Source organism: Lissotriton helveticus, chromosome 3_1, assembly GCF_964261635.1.
Source record: "Lissotriton helveticus chromosome 3_1, aLisHel1.1, whole genome shotgun sequence".
NCBI classification, from domain to species: domain Eukaryota; kingdom Metazoa; phylum Chordata; class Amphibia; order Caudata; family Salamandridae; genus Lissotriton; species Lissotriton helveticus.
The window spans coordinates 147,987,348-148,003,808 of NC_136061.1; positions in this window are offsets into that span (position 1 = coordinate 147,987,348).

Below are 16,461 nucleotides of genomic sequence, written 5' to 3' on the forward strand. Positions count from 1 at the left end.
CTTCCAATTGCTTCTTAGTAGTTTCTATTCTGCAATTTACACGGAGAACTCCACCCACTTCTCTCACTATCTTTTCTACTCTCAAAAGACAACAACGTTCAACATCTTTCGAAAGACTTTCTTTTCACGCGATAATGTGAAATACTGAGATTGTTACAGGATTTTCTATCAGATATGTGTTCCCATTTCTGTTGAAGCACTAACACCGTGGAAAATTCCACCGATAGCAGTGATATTTTTAACGCCGAGCACCGGCGATTTTTATCACTTAGAAGCCTTCCTATTATGAAGGTTTATCTCCTAAGTCTCTGATTCTCAAACTGTGCAACGTGGCTCCCCTGTGTGCCGTAATGAAGTGCTAGGAGCGCCGCCCACACTCTAGTGTGACTAACCATCTATAAATTACACAGACATCTCTACCCTGTTATCTGCAATTGTGAGCATCAAAAGGAGCTGCGCTACGCCCGTGTGAGAGGCCTCACTCCCACTGCTGCAACGGCTTGGCAGTCCTCCAGATGCACAGGAACAGCCCCTCCGATCCATTGAAGTTCTCTGTCGTGAGAGGCCTCACTCCCACTGCTGCAACGGCTTGGCAGTCCTCCAGATGCACAGGAACAGCCCCTCCGATCCATTGAAGTTCTGTGTCGGTCTCAATACCACTTACAAAATGAAAGTAAGCACTGAAGAATATTCAAGTATGTAGTACTCCTCCTGCTACAGCATACAAAATGCATTCTATTACCTATAAAAAAGTCAAACACCCACGCTACAATCATGTAAATGTAAATGTATTTATATAGCACAAACCTGTCACCCAAAGGGCATCCTGGCGCTTGCTTAGGGAACTCGTCCTGGTATTCCCCTGTGAGAAACCCCGAAAGGGTGTCCACAAGGTGAAAGCCAGGCATCCCGCCGCAAGGGGCCGTAGTGGAGATTAAGCAAGCTATTGCCCAGAGTTGCAGAGTGTGACCCCGTGATTCGAGTAGGCACCGGAGCGAGAATTGTGGAGACCGTGGAATTTTTTAGCCCGAGACCCGCCGAGGCGGGGAATCGAACCCTGGTCCACGGTCGATCTCCGCTTCCGGGTCTGCCGCCTCTAACCACTGAGCCACGCTTCTCATATAGAACACTTCCTCTAAAGAAGCCTGTGAATAACTTTAAAACATCAGGTTAACCTTTTTTTACTCTCTCATCATTATTAAAGATAAGTATTTACAATGCTATATTAAACAATGCCATGGTTCTTGCTTTTTAATTTAAAAAATCTTGCAATCTTTCACAAACCCAATACTCATGGCTTCTTTTTCCTGACAAAAATCTTGCAATATTACATACCTACATAGAATAACAGAAAAAACATAACACTACAAAGGCCGAACACTCTACTAAACGCGGATTTGTAACCTATGGGGCAGATTTATGTTAACTACTTCATACCCAGATATGCACCAGTTAATGTGCACCACAGTATGCTAGTGCTCCGTTACCCATGGTGTGCCACATTTGAAATGTGGCGCACCATGGTACAAAAACACCATACATGCGTAACACATCTGTGCTGAAAAAGTAATACATTACTAGAGTTGCATCGCAAGTGTGATGCAGCTCCAGCAAGCTTCACCAATGCACTATATTCACAATACTGCGTCAATACCTACGCCTGCTTCAAGCACATGCACAGTTTTGAAACAGCATGGGTCTGAAAGTCACTGAGTGAAATATCATGCATTACAGTCAGCCACTTTCAAGACGCATTCCTTCAGAGGAACACTTCTTTATGGTGCAGGGCTTTATAAATGTGACATATCTCCTAGATCCATAACGTTGTAAATATGGTACATTATTTCCACTGTCATTGTATTAAATAAACTGACGAAATTGTGGCGCAAAGAGACGCAACGTCAACATAAAGCTGCCACAATGTGTTTTAAAGTGCCCTTTAAATTACAACCAACACTCTCTTCGAAGAGACCCCTCAGGTTTTTTGAACACCTGTTAAGTCCTTCCATGCTCATGACAGAGCCGCTCCATCACGAGCATTGCCTCAGCTGTCCTCAGGATGGACCAGTTTTGTCATGGACTTGCCGCTGTGCTTGCACAGCACTAATATTGCGCCTCCATGACACGTTCTATTGACTAAGCAGAGCCATGACAGAACCACTGTATCATGAAGAGATCTCAGCCGTGGCTCATGAAGGAGTAGCTCTATCATGAGCATAGAAGTACCACTCAGCCCCCCGGCCCCCTAATGCTGTGGCAGAATTGCCACTGCAGCAAAGAACTTAAACTCCTGGAAAGAACAACATGTAACATTTAATATCATTTCCCACGAATGTTTTCATATATCAGTGTTGCTGAACTCACTCAGTGAAATGTCGCTCATTTCATTAAATCACTTTTAAAGCATGCCTTATAACAATGCACCCAATCCTATGTGGGAGTGCTTATATTAAACATGACATTGCTTTAAGCAGGATAGACAAAGAAATGACACAGTGATGTAAAAGTTTCTTTATTTTTTATACTTACCTAAAAAATAATAAAAAAGTAAAGTAAATTTCTTTTAAAAACATAGTACCTGTGGAAGAAAAGTAAAAATAAGATTATAATGTACATTTCATAAAATAAAAAAAAGTAGGAGTCAATAAGAGAGAGGCAGAGAAAACTCTCGGATGTTATTAGTTGTACTTACCTTATAAATATAATATCTGTGGAAGACAGTAAAAAAATATGTTATAATACATATTTCTAAATTCAATGTAACAAAATAACTCAAACAACATATTAAATGGTTTATTTTTGCTGTCCTCAGAATACAATGATTTTCACTATAAACAGTGATTTCAATATTAATCATCATATAACAGCGGGGAAAAAAAACACAATCAAAATGATTGTGTTTAAAAAACCCATCCAAAATCTCCATACATATTATAAATACCTGAAAAAAACATATCTTAAATGTTTTTCTCAAATTCGCAATTTCTTGAGTAAGCACACTACATCTTCCACAGTTACAAACTAATTAAACTATACGACCTATTTTTAAATATATCTCAAAAAAACACCGTGCAAGTATCTCCTATAAAAATCTATCTTAAGTATACATTTTCTTCCCTCATACCTTTCCGCATGGCCAAATTGTATAAGTTAACTCATTACCTTTTAAATACCTCTCCCAAAAACCTGCGTCCATATATGTTCTAAAATAATTATCTAAAGTACTCATTTTCTTCTCTCATATTTTTCCACATGGCCAAATACTATGAGTTAAGTAGTTTTTTTCTGAAATTTCTTAATCTTAATCTTATCTATTCTTTTGTGAACCTTTACAGTAAAAATGTGTAACATGCTTTATACCACCAAACATTAACTACATTTCTACCTGATGTTATCACTCTACCAAACACAAATTTCATTTATAGATTTGTAGACCCTCAGTCACATGATATTTGTAAACAAGAAAGTTTCATATCTTTACAGTATTAATCTTCCTACAGCAAGTGATTCTACTGAAATTTGGGTTCCAAAAATAGCAGATAGGAGTTAGTTAAGGCAAAAGGCAAACGTTTCTTAAAAGTCAATTGGGTATCATTGCAAAGCGTCCAGCCACTTCCACACTTCAAATAAGCTGTATAATGTCCTGATGATGTGGAAGGCCCTTCATGAAAAATAATGGCTACAGTTACAAATGTTCGTCTAGAAATAGATACTTGAGTAGCCACAACATTTTTAATTAAAGTTGACAATTTACTCCCATTAGCTCTGCATCGTTGAAACATTAATATTACATATTGTCCATATCTATGGATAAATAAAGTTGATAACATTTCAGACTTACATTGAGAACAGACCATGTTCTGATGCGCATCTTTAACTAGTTTATTAAAAGACACTTCTTTACAGTCTGGTAATGTTAAATTTATAAATCTTTCACTGTGTACATCAGTACTACTTGAAAATGAGCAATAATCACAGTTATGTTCCCATTTATAAGAAAGGCCAAAAAGATTATCAATATCTACACCTTCATCTTCCAAAACTGTAAACATATACATAATACATTCCTGACAATCTTGCTGAATATTCTGTGAAAATTGATTTACTCCTGCACATATGTCTAAAACATTCCTTAGTTCTGAAACACTTCCTACTTCACTTTCACCACTACTACATTTTTCAAATATAGAATTTAAGGAATAGCAAAATGTTTGCTCCTGATTTTCTACAATCTGTTCCCTAACATTTTTTAGAAAAAAAACAACATTAACTACTACATTTGCATAACAGTTGACACCAGACCTGTTTTCAAACTTAAATCCAACAATCTCTTCAATACTAACCGTTTTCTTATGCCTACCAACAACAGCTACATCTTTTTTTCGTCGTTTCTCAACTACTTCAGCACATTTCTCCTCATTTTTCCTTTTCTGACCAACCATACGCCTTTCAATTAAAGGATATTGAGGTAAACTTGGAGCATATTCTCTTCTTAACCTATTATCCTTCACACAATTTAAATCTGCACTAATCTTTGTCTCATCATAATCAATTAAATAAAGTCCACATAAAGTTCTAACTCGCGATAAAGCAACATATGCCATACCCTCTTTGAATACAGTGCTTCCAATATTTACCAAAGCACAATCTACACTTAAACCTTGAGATTTGTGAATAGTCACTGCATATGCCAAACAAATTGGAAATTGCTTCCGACGGATATATAAGTCTTTCACAAGCAAAAAACGATTTGAACAGCGACTAATTTGCTGAACTTCCTCAATTCCATCAAATTTTATTCTTAAAAATTCAATCTCATCTCTATTTGTATAATTAACAAAACCAACAACATTACCCATTGCTCCATTTACCAATCCTCTTTCTACATGTAAATTTCTCCTTAAAATTATCCGACAATTTAAACATACATACAGATTTTTCGTAAAAACCAGCAGTTTTAGATATACTTTTTTGAAGAGAATCCAATTTTAACTTCAACTTTTCAGACAAAACAATAGTACTACCTTCATGCTCTATTCTATCTTTAGCTTCCAGTTTCCTAATTTGTTGATTTTCTAAATTCAACATTTTCTCATTAAAAACTGAACATTCTTTCACAGTTGGCATCAAGCATATCACTGATTTATCTGCTACCTCTTTACTATATATTTTCTCAGGTACATTATCTTCATTAGGAAACAGCTTGGAAAGTAATCGTGTTCGTAGAGTGTGTTTCGCATCTTCAGTTAGTTTTCCAATCCTGATATCTTGAAGAATATTTCCATATTTAGTATCCTTTGCCTGTCGCATATTTTGAATCAGTTCAGTATATTTGAAATGTGACCATATATTAACATTTCCAATACTGCCCAGGCACTTTCTAGTCTCCTCATGCGTAACAGTTTCAAATACAGGTTGTCCTTTCACTGGAGTTAGTTGGAGTAGATCTCCAAAAACTATGACATGTTTACCTCCAAATAACACATCATACTCTGTCTTAAGTATCTGTTGCATTCTTAAATGCACAAAAGCAAGCATTAAATTAGATACCATGCTTACTTCATCAATAATAAGAAGTTTCATTTTTTTAAGCACTCTAGAAACTTCAAAACAAGCTTCTCCAGATAGCTTGTGATATTGTAATTTATTTTCATGTTCAACTGGCAGCATCAGTAAACGATGTAAAGTAATACCTTTAATATTATGTGCTGTCAATCCAGTTGGAGCAGTAACAACACACGACAGTGTTGACTGAGTTCTTTGCTGTAAATATGTAGTAATTCCTTTAATTAGGAAACTTTTACCAGTTCCAGCTTCTCCACTTACATATAATCGAATAGGTTCAAATGACATACATGAGCAATCTTTTCTCTCATGACGAAAGCCATGCTCAATGTGCTCTGTCACTTCATCATATATCTGTCTTTGCTCAATATTAAATTGCTTCTTTAATTCTTCTAAGTTGATTACTTCCTCTTGACCTTGCTGCATTGCTCTTTCCACCTCATCCATGGCAGTGGCTGCTTCATTTTGGATAATTGGTTGTCCCAGTGGATCTTGACTTAATGAAGCCGAACTTTGACTATCTTGTGAACTATCTCTAGCAATCTCCGCTGCAATTGTCACTTCTTGCTCTATTTCATCATTCAACATTTGCAGATAATTACTAAAAACAGTACATTCAATACTACTTTTAGATGCGTTGAATGAATCTTCATAACTATCAAAGTCCCCAAGTAGTTCCTCTTCTCTACGCCATGGTTTAAAGAGTTGCAAAAGAGCAAAATAGTAAAATTCTCTTTTGTCAGCTGTTTCGCAACTCAGTTTCCGATGATTAATCAAGTGTCCTTTTCTTTGCTTCACCAGACATCCTTCTTGTCCAATTACAGCATATACACCTTTATCAATGTTCTCTGTAACATTCCTTTTAAAAGTGTAGTTTTGAAGTATTTCATACAGACAAATGTTTTCTAGAAGAGTACTTCTATTTGGATAGTATGTATCCAACATATTTGTTTTCAGAATGTCTGTACTGTTTGGTTCTTTCTGGGCTAAATATTCAATTTCTTGCACAGGTTTTAGAACACGGTTTCGTGTTTCTGCAAGACCCCAACTCACCCAGAGAATAGTCCTTGATTTAGCATAAAGACTTTCTGATGATAATCGGTCACAACATTCATATGCTCCAATTTCTCGATGAGACAACATCTTCAAACTGTACGTATACAATTTCTTGCTTAGGCTCTTTTCATGAGAAATGTCTTCCCACATCTCCTTCAGTTCCGTCTTTTCAGATTTTGTGATGTAAGACGTTACATATCGAGCCACAGCAATAGAGTTGTCTGCAACATATTGTATGTCCATGTTAGCATTCCACATGGACAAAATGACTGGTTTATAGTCATTTATATATTTGGATTCTTCACCTCTTCTTAAATTGTACGTATTTTTAGGTGACCTTCTTCTGATGTTATGTCGCAAAGATGACATCAAATTGTTGACTCTTCCTTTTGAAAGTACCGGTCGTGCAAATCCAAAACGACATTTGGTGTAGAATTTACTCTTTGATTTGAATTTTCGCCGACAATATTTTCCACAACGATGACTTTGAAAGCGTAACACTTTTCCTCTTAAGTCCTTATCAGTTGTACTATTAGGTATGTCACAAGTGGCATACTGTTCAATAAAAGACAGTACAGTCTCATCCGAGTCTCTTCCAAATTTAGGAGCATCCTTGATCCATAACAGCATATGAATATGAGGAGCACCTCTTGCTTGGTATTCTTTTCTCCAAAAGAAATCCAGTACTTCACCAAGAGGCGGATTTTTCTTGTTTGTAAGAAAAGACATCATAGCTTCAAATCTATGATTAAAATATCTGCAAACATTAACCGGATCTAACGAACACAGTTCTCCAGGTGTCTTGTAGTTTATATTTTCTATGTTTGCATTCGCCTCCTGAAGAAATTCAAGTAAATCTTCCCAAGCATACTCTGCACAACTTAGAGTTAAAAACCATGTTGGTGCTCCTAAGTTTCTAAGCATGCACTTCAAATCTCCATGACGACGGTACCAATACTCATTAGTACCACGCTGACAAGCCATTAAATTAATTAGGTGTGAATCCAAAACACTATCTTTCTGTTGCACTTTATCCATAAATTCCTTTGCTGAAATATTATGCAGATGAACTCCACTTTTTAAGATATGATTTACTGCATAAGAGAGACCAGATAAGTCACTCTCAAACAGAAGATGAAACAAATATGGAATGCATTGGCGAAACCTCGGATCTTCTGCATATAATCTTGTTGTCCGGTATTCAGATGCAGGAATCTGCATAGGTCGATCATCATATCGTGTACCTTCACCTGTAGGGAATAACTGTGGGAAACAACGACCTTCCAAACTTTCTTCCCACACACTAATAGGATTTCCTTTCGCCTTTTTCATCTGAAATAATTCAATAGCATTCCCTATTGCTTCTTTGGAATGCAGTGGATGAACACTGTAATGTTCATAAATTTCTTCACTTCTGGATAGGTCAACTTTTCATTTTGTCCAATAGACAAATCACTCTCCTCTTCTTCACTTACATCTTCTTCTTCTACGTATACATCTTTATAGTACTTATTGTTTTGAACTAAATACAACGTTGCCTTTTTGACTTTTCTAACATCCACTAAATCTTGCCAGATTTTCTTACTCTTTGTAGGTACACCATTAACTAGAATAACTAGAGGTTCCTCTTCTACATTTTCAACACCAATTGTTTCCATATTTTTTTTTAAATCAAGTGGCAAATATACAACTCTACCCTTTAATCCTCTTTGTAAATCTGAAGGATTTAATTTACCAGTCTTAGGCTCCATACGAACAATAGCCTGAAAAGGATGTACACATTGGATCAGAATAGTCTCATAAGTATTTAAATCCATCAATTCTGATGGAATATTTATCAACTCTAGATTATTATGAACAGCTCTAGCAGGCATTTTATTTTCATTTAATTTATTATAACAATATTTATAAATACGTTGCTCAAAACCCAAATCAAAATAGTTTTCCACCAACAAATAAGTTGCAAAATCTTTCCATTGACCATTACTTTCATCTTCACTTTTTAAATATAAATCAACTAACCTAGTTTGACTTTTGTAATGAATGCGTCGACAACAGACACAAGAAAAATGTGGTTTCTCACCTGCAATTACCTTAAACTTTATTATTTCCTGTTCAAAATTTTCAATATTAACATGTCCAACATTTTCTAACACATTTCCTTCTATAATTATATCAGTTTCTGCATTACCTTCCTCTGGACCAAAATAACTTACCTCAATTTCTGCACAAATCTTCTTAACATCTAATTCACATCCATACAAAAGAACACTATTTAACTGTTTAAGTTTAAGTGCTGGACTTTTTGCATAATACAACTTTCTCACCAATTTTCTCATTTTAGTATGATGCACTGCTAACATCCTGAAGTGATGAAACACACTCTGGCATATTTTTTTTAGAAAGACAAGCCAGAGAATGACCTTGCAGACCTATTTTTTCTCGCACTCTGCAATGATCTAATTCTTGCAACATAACAATTTTTTTTCTAAGACTTTCTTTAGTGTACTTACGTAAGAAATTGCGAAAGAAATCAATTGAATCCTGTCGTACTCTACAAATGCTACTACAATTCCAACTGTAAACAGGAACATTAGCACGTCCCCCTGAAGCTTCTCCAGCCATCACCTCTTCTGCATTTCTAACCACAATTTTCTCTTTCTCAATTACACATCCCTCCTTCACCTCGTATCCTCGACCACTGGTGTCAACTGCATGCAACAAATCGTTACTTTGAAAGTAACTCTCTTCATGAAAAAATGGTTCAGACGTTGAAGTATGCATCCACTTCCCAGAAAACACTTTACAAAAATTACTCCTATTTATGTGTCTCTTCCATTTACTTTTAGCTTTTAAAACTCGTATTGCCTTATTTAGCGTATTTATTCTATTAAATACTAAAATAAATAATTTTCTTTTTGTCTCAAACGCGCGCTCAACAATACCCTCTATATATTGTTTCTTCTTAAGAAAAGCAGATCTTCTTTTAGAAACTTTCTCCTTTTGTAATAAATTCGAAACTACTCTGTTGTAAAACATACGCTTCCTGATTTGGCTAAATTGATTCATCCGAGTTTTACTGTACAGATTTTCCTGTCTCGTGATTCCAGAAACATTTTTATCTTTCGTTCCATGTCTCCTTCTCGATACTGGTATACTTTTTTCCTTGTGCACTTCAATACTAACATTTTTCCTTCCACATATTGCTCTCAAAAACTTTTTGGTTTGCTTACCAGGAGCACTCTTCTTTTTATCCGTCCTATGTTCTTTTGATACTTCTTCAATTCCTTTCTTCTTCAAATTGTAAGTCCGTTTATAGAGCTTTCTTTTTTCAGTTCTGGTCGGCATCTTAATTTAAGATTTTGATGAAATTCTCAATCTGTAAAACACAAACATAACAAATATTATAGTTGACTACTAGCATATAACGTACAAATTTAAACCACAGATTCATTTTCTAAGTAGAATAAAGAAAATAACAGAAAGTCTCTGAACAGAGTAGGAAATCCTGTAGTGAATGTTGGTTCTTAATTTTATCACACTCCATATCTGTTTTAACATTATAGACAGTTTTTAATTCAAATTTTTAAAGCATACAAACAGTACACTTTTTTCAAGAACTATGGGTCATCGTAGATGTTTTAATCTTTTTTACTACAATCTCTTTTACACTTCATGAGAACATGTCTTATCACTCTCCTAAAGCACATCAACGACGAATAGGACAAGAAAACTGTCTTCAAGAATGCTTTACTATCAAAAAAAAAATTCTTTATTTAAATCTTCATAATTTTGTAGAACTTCCACCATTATATCATCAGGGACTTCTTCAAGTCAAAGTCCTCATCTCCTTCTACCATCTCTAAGTAAGCGGAGTCTAAAGACATGTCCATAAAATAATTTTTTTTCATCTATTTCCTCTTCAAAGACTGCGTCTAAAATTTCCTCCATCACTTCGTTAATGATTTCAAAATGAATTTGTTTCACTTCTGAGGAATTCTCCATAACTAGACTCAGTTTATTCTTCTGTATCCTTTTAAAAAAATATAGAGACTAAATTATATCTTTTTTCATAAATGTTTAACTTAAAAGTACCTTTACTAATTTTTAAACTACATATATTTTTATAATTTCTAACTTATTAACTCTATATATTTTAAGATACCACGTTCCTCTTGTTTTGAAAAGAAATTGGCAATATAACCCTAAACATTAACACTGATCTTTTTTTTCCATTAAATAATTACTGTTGTTAAAAGACATTTTACTGTAAAATTTCTTTTTAGATTTTCTAGATATCACAAATATTGATAATCTGTAGAATTAATTTTTAGAGACCCATTTTTTCAGTTCACCAGTACAAAGAGCTGTGTAAACTATATGCACTCTGAAGAGAAGGCTCACACTATACAAACCATAGCATTCACTTAACAGATTACTACTTCCCACAGAGACAGTTCCTTTTATGTTTCAACAGCATACTCACCATGTAAAAGTCATAGCATATACAAAATGTCATACTAAGCATGAAGAACAACCTCATAATAAACCTCTGCATGAATATGTAAAACAATGCCTATACATAGTATAATCACAGATATGCAGGAAAGATACCCATCACACCTAGAACCATATCATAATACCTCTTTGTAAATAAAGGAGAAAAACTGCCAAACATAATGCAACAAGATTTCAAAAATCATGAGCACTTCACAAGATTTAAGTAATGGAAACATGAAAGAATTATACTCCAATGATCCGTAAATCTGAACTCCATCAAAAAGAACACATGCACCAAGCCCATTAAAAGATAATTTCAACTGTCAGTGGAGAATATCTCAAAATACATATCTAGTATAAGCAGATACAACCCATGTGAATAATTCAAGATAAAATCATATTCCAAAATGAAATTTTACAAACATTTAAAAAAATCTTCTTCATTATTTTCATGTGCACCCAAAAAAATTGCCTATGCAAAAATACCAACTCAAATTCTGTAATTCAGAAGGCAGGTTGTTGCTTTTCAGCACCAAACACTGTAAAAAAGAAAATAATAAAATTTAATTAACTTATTACAGACTTATTTCTTACACAACATAGAGTCATTATAGCAAAGAACAAGCATAACAGATAAATTCCCCAAGAGTCTCTATCATTACAATAAGATACAAAATGTCTCATTTATGAAACCATTGTGCCACAGATATATCACTTTTTCCCATGTTAAAACTCATGCACCAGCAACACAAGGCCTTCATAACTAAAAGCCCATGTGACGGAGAACAAGTGCATAGACAGAAAATACAGGGCCAACCATGGGCATATGCAAGCAGTACACGTGCACAGGACCACCAAACCCCAGGAGCCACCATATTAATATATATCCTTAATATAATAATCCTCTAAGGATGCATACATATTTGTGTAGCGGACCATGGCAGGAATTTGGCGTGCTCTGCCTCTGTTCCACTTCCAAACACCTTGATCCACCCCCCCTCTTCAGTGGGCTGCACGCTCCGCCCCGCCCAAACCCCCTGTTACAGAGCCCCCTACCTACGCTCCCTGCCCAGGGCTGCCATGACCCTATACCCGCCCCTGGAAAATGTATAAGACACAGCAACAGTAAAAATCAAAGAATAGGCAACATGCAGAAAAACTGCACAGTAGGTAATATATATATATATATATATTACCTACTGGCAGTCGCCAGTAGGTATATATAGTTAGGATTTTTTTGAATAGGGATTTCTGAAAATTCTATGTTGAATAACTTTGGCGTTGATGGACGGAATTGGCTGTAATTTTCAGGAAAATGGCACATTTTGTTTCTGAGCGTCCCCTGAACGTTTGGGGGGGTTTCGTCAAGCGGGGGCCGAGAAAAAAGGGGTCCCAAAACGTGTTTTTAACATTGAGTTTTCCATAGGGCGGTTGGACTCACTTTTAGCTCGAACGGCTGAATGGATTTCCAAAAAACTTGGCAAAATTGTAGGGACTGGTAGCCCGATGTGCCTTTGCTATGTCTCAAGATATATGCTCCAGTGGTTTTTACGAAAATTAACTTTGAAAAATATATATTGGGCTACATTGGGCTATATATATGTTAGAGCCCAAATGTAGCCCAATGTAGCCCAATGTAGCCCAATGTAGCCCAATGTAGCCCAAAGATGGCCACCAGAGACAAAAAAACAAATGTAGCCCAAATATCAGCCAGATGTAGCCCAACTATAGCCCAATGACAGAATGTCCCAGAGTGTTCTATAGAACAACTAGAACGCTAACAGTCTTACTTATGACAAAAGTATGGCACACCCGAAGTCATCTTGATTGGAATAAAGTGGTAATACTTAATACATTTAATTTGAAAAGGAACAAAATGAGGGGTTTCATTTTGCCATAGAAATGTTATACATATATATATATTACCTACTGGCAGTCGCCAGTAGGTATATATAGTTAGGATTTTTTTGAATAGGGATTTCTGAAAATTCTATGTTGAATAACTTTGGCGTTGATGGACGGAATTGGCTGAAATTTTCAGGAAAATGGCACATTTTGTTTCTGAGCGTCCCCTGAAAGTTTGGGGGGTTTCGTCAAGCGGGGGCCGAGAAAAAAGGGGGGTCCCAAAACGTGTTTTTAACATTGAGTTTTCCATAGGGCGGTTGGATTCACTTTTAGCTCGAACGGCTGAATGGATTTCCACAAAACTTGGCAAAATTGTAGGGACTGGTAGCCCGATGTGCCATTGCTATGTCTCAAGATATATGCTCCAGTGGTTTTTACGAAAATTATTTTTGAAAAATATATATTGGGCTACATTAGGCTATATATATGTTAGAGCCCAAATGTAGCCCAATGTAGCCCCATGTAGCCCAATGTAGCCCAATGTAGCCCAAAGATGGCCACCAGAGACAAAAAAAACCAAATATAGCCCAAATATCAGCCAGATGTAGCCCAACTATAGCCCAATGACAGAATGTCCCAGAGTGTTCTAAAGAACAACTAGAACGCTAACAGTCTTACTTATGACAAAAGTATGGCACACCTGAAGTCTTCTTGATTGGAATAAAGTGGTAACACTTAATACATTTAATTTGAAAAGGAACAAAATGAGGGGTTTCATTTTGCCATAGAAATGTTATATATGTATATATATATATATATATATATATATATATATATATATATATATATATATATATATATATATATATATATATGTATATATTACCTACTGGCGGTCGCCAGTAGGTATATATAGTTAGGATTTTTTCTCTATGGGTTTTTTGAAAATTCTATGTCTAATAACTTTGGCGTTTGTGGACGGAATTGGCTGAAATTTTCAGGAAAATGGCACATTTTGTTTCTGAGCAGCCCTTGAAAATTTGGGGGGGGTTCGTCCAGTGGGGGCCGAGAAAAAAGGGGGGTCCCAAAACGTGTTTTTAACATTGAGTTTTCCATAGGGCGGTTGGCCTCACTTTTAGCCCGAACGGCTGAATGGATTTGCACGAAACTTGGCAAAATTGTAGGGACTGGTAGCCCGATGTGCCTTTTGTAGGTCTCAATATATGTGCTCCAGTGGATTTTGAGAAATTAACGTTTAAAAAAAGATATATATCTGTAAGCGCGGACCAGGCAGCGCTCTGGTTCGCGGACTTTTCGCGCAACGGAGCTTTGTGAAGCGAAGCTGATTGGTTCTCCGGCGTCTGTCAACATTCCAAACAGTCTGTAGCGGCCGCCATCTTGTCTCTCGGTAGGATCGAGAGACAAGAGGAGGTCAAAACAAAGGGGGAAATAACTATAAGGGGGCATAGTAGATCCTCGCTGACCCCCTAGGTTTGATGTGGAGGTTTTAAAAGGGCCCCGCGGGGCAAAAAAAAATAATAAAAATAATAATTGAACGGCTGAATGGATTTGCACGAAACTTGGCAAAATATTAGGGACTGGTAGCCCGATGTGCCTTTGCTAGGTCTCAATATATGTGCTCCAGTGGATTTTGAGAAATTAACGTTCAAAAAAAGATATATATCTGTAACAGCGCTCCGCTTCGCGTACTTTTCGCGTTACGGAGCTTTGCGAAGCTGATTGGTTCTCCGGCGTCTGTCAACATTCCAAACAGTCCGTAGCGGCCGCCATCTTGTCTCTCGGTAGGATTGAGAGACAAGAGGAGGCCAAAGCGAAGGGGCAAATGACCATAAGGGGGCATAGTAGATCCTCGCTGACCCCCTAGGTTTGATGTGGAGGTTTTAAAAGGGCCCCGCGGGGCAAAAAAAAAAATAATAATAATAATCAAACGGCTGATGACCATAAGGGGGCATAGTAGATCCTCGCTGACCCCCTAGGTTTGATGTGGAGGTTTTAAAAGGGCCCCGCGGGGCAAAAAAAAATAATAATAATAATAATCGAACGGCTGAATGGATTTGCACGAAACTTGGTAAAATATTAGGGACTGGTAGCCCGATGTGCCTTTGCTATGTCTCAATATATGTGCTTCAGTGCATTTTGAGAAATTAACGTTCAAAAACAAGATATATATCTGTAACAGCGCTCCGCTTCGCGGAGATAAAATTATATGTGTATTACCTAGCTGTTGCTAACACCAGTTAGCGACGGCTAGTAGGAGATAGCGACCATCTTGGGTCCCACTTTGCATGTGAGTGATATTTATCACTAATGACATGCAAAGTGGGCATGCCAAGATGTTAGCGACTGGAAACAGTCGCTAACATCGCTATCTCCTATTATCAACTTTTGGAAATATTCGAGATAAGCGCGAATATCTCCAAAAAGTAACAGCTGCCCTGAGCAGTTCTTAGCCATGTTATCCAATGGGAGGTGGATAACATGGCTAAGAGCATTAGCTCGGTAATGCATGAATATCGCGGAGTTTTCAGCGACATTAATGCATTGCGCTCGTTTTTTATCGTATTTGCGATAAACCTTGATAATAGCAAGGTTTATCTGCGATAATTTCTGACGGTAAAAAAATCGTTGCTAAGCATCGTTAGGGATAAATATCGCTTAACCTTGGTAATATGCCCCAACGTCTGTTAACGTTCGATTCGAAGGAAATCAGGAATTGTTGAAAAACATTGTGTGCGCCATCTTGTCTTTTTTCAAATGCCACACTTTTGTCGTGCACGGCAGCCATTTTAGATGCCTTGACCAGACCCACTCTGTGCACGCTGTCGATCCTTAGCATGGCTCCCCACCCTCGCAAGCATCTCCCCCAGGCAGTGGTCACCCCCGCTCTCTGTTTTATGCATGGGTAATAAACCTCCCCCCATCTGCGCTGTTCTTCCCTGAGAATCACACCCTGTGCCCGCCCGACACCTCCCTTTCGACCTATTCACTACCGCACCCTCTGACACTCCTTTTCCTCTGTGTCCGATTGTCCAGGCTGGTCCTAGGGTATCAGCTAGCCCTGCAGATGTAGTTTATGGCCACAGCTGTAAAGAATCACCCGTCTTCAAAGGAGTTATAGTAGATCAAGGCCCACACTCGATGAGATCCGTCACAGCAGAAGCGTTGCTATTATCTGAAAACTATTCTGTATTGTGATTGGGGAGGGGACCGAGCGTGAAGCGGAAGATTCCAGGGATGACTCTTTGTACATCAAAGTTTTTACAATTATGTGTCACATTAAAAATATATAGCACTCCGACAAAGTAGTAAGATTATAAAACTTTAATAATTTATAAATATATACAAGAAAACAAAAATAGTAATAACATATAAACATTTTTAGAGAAAAACAACGAAGTAGCGGTCGGCTGTGCGAATAGTCCCAACGCAGCACAACGTCCAGATTTCCGGCGTGGGGCGTCGCGGGGGGTGGGT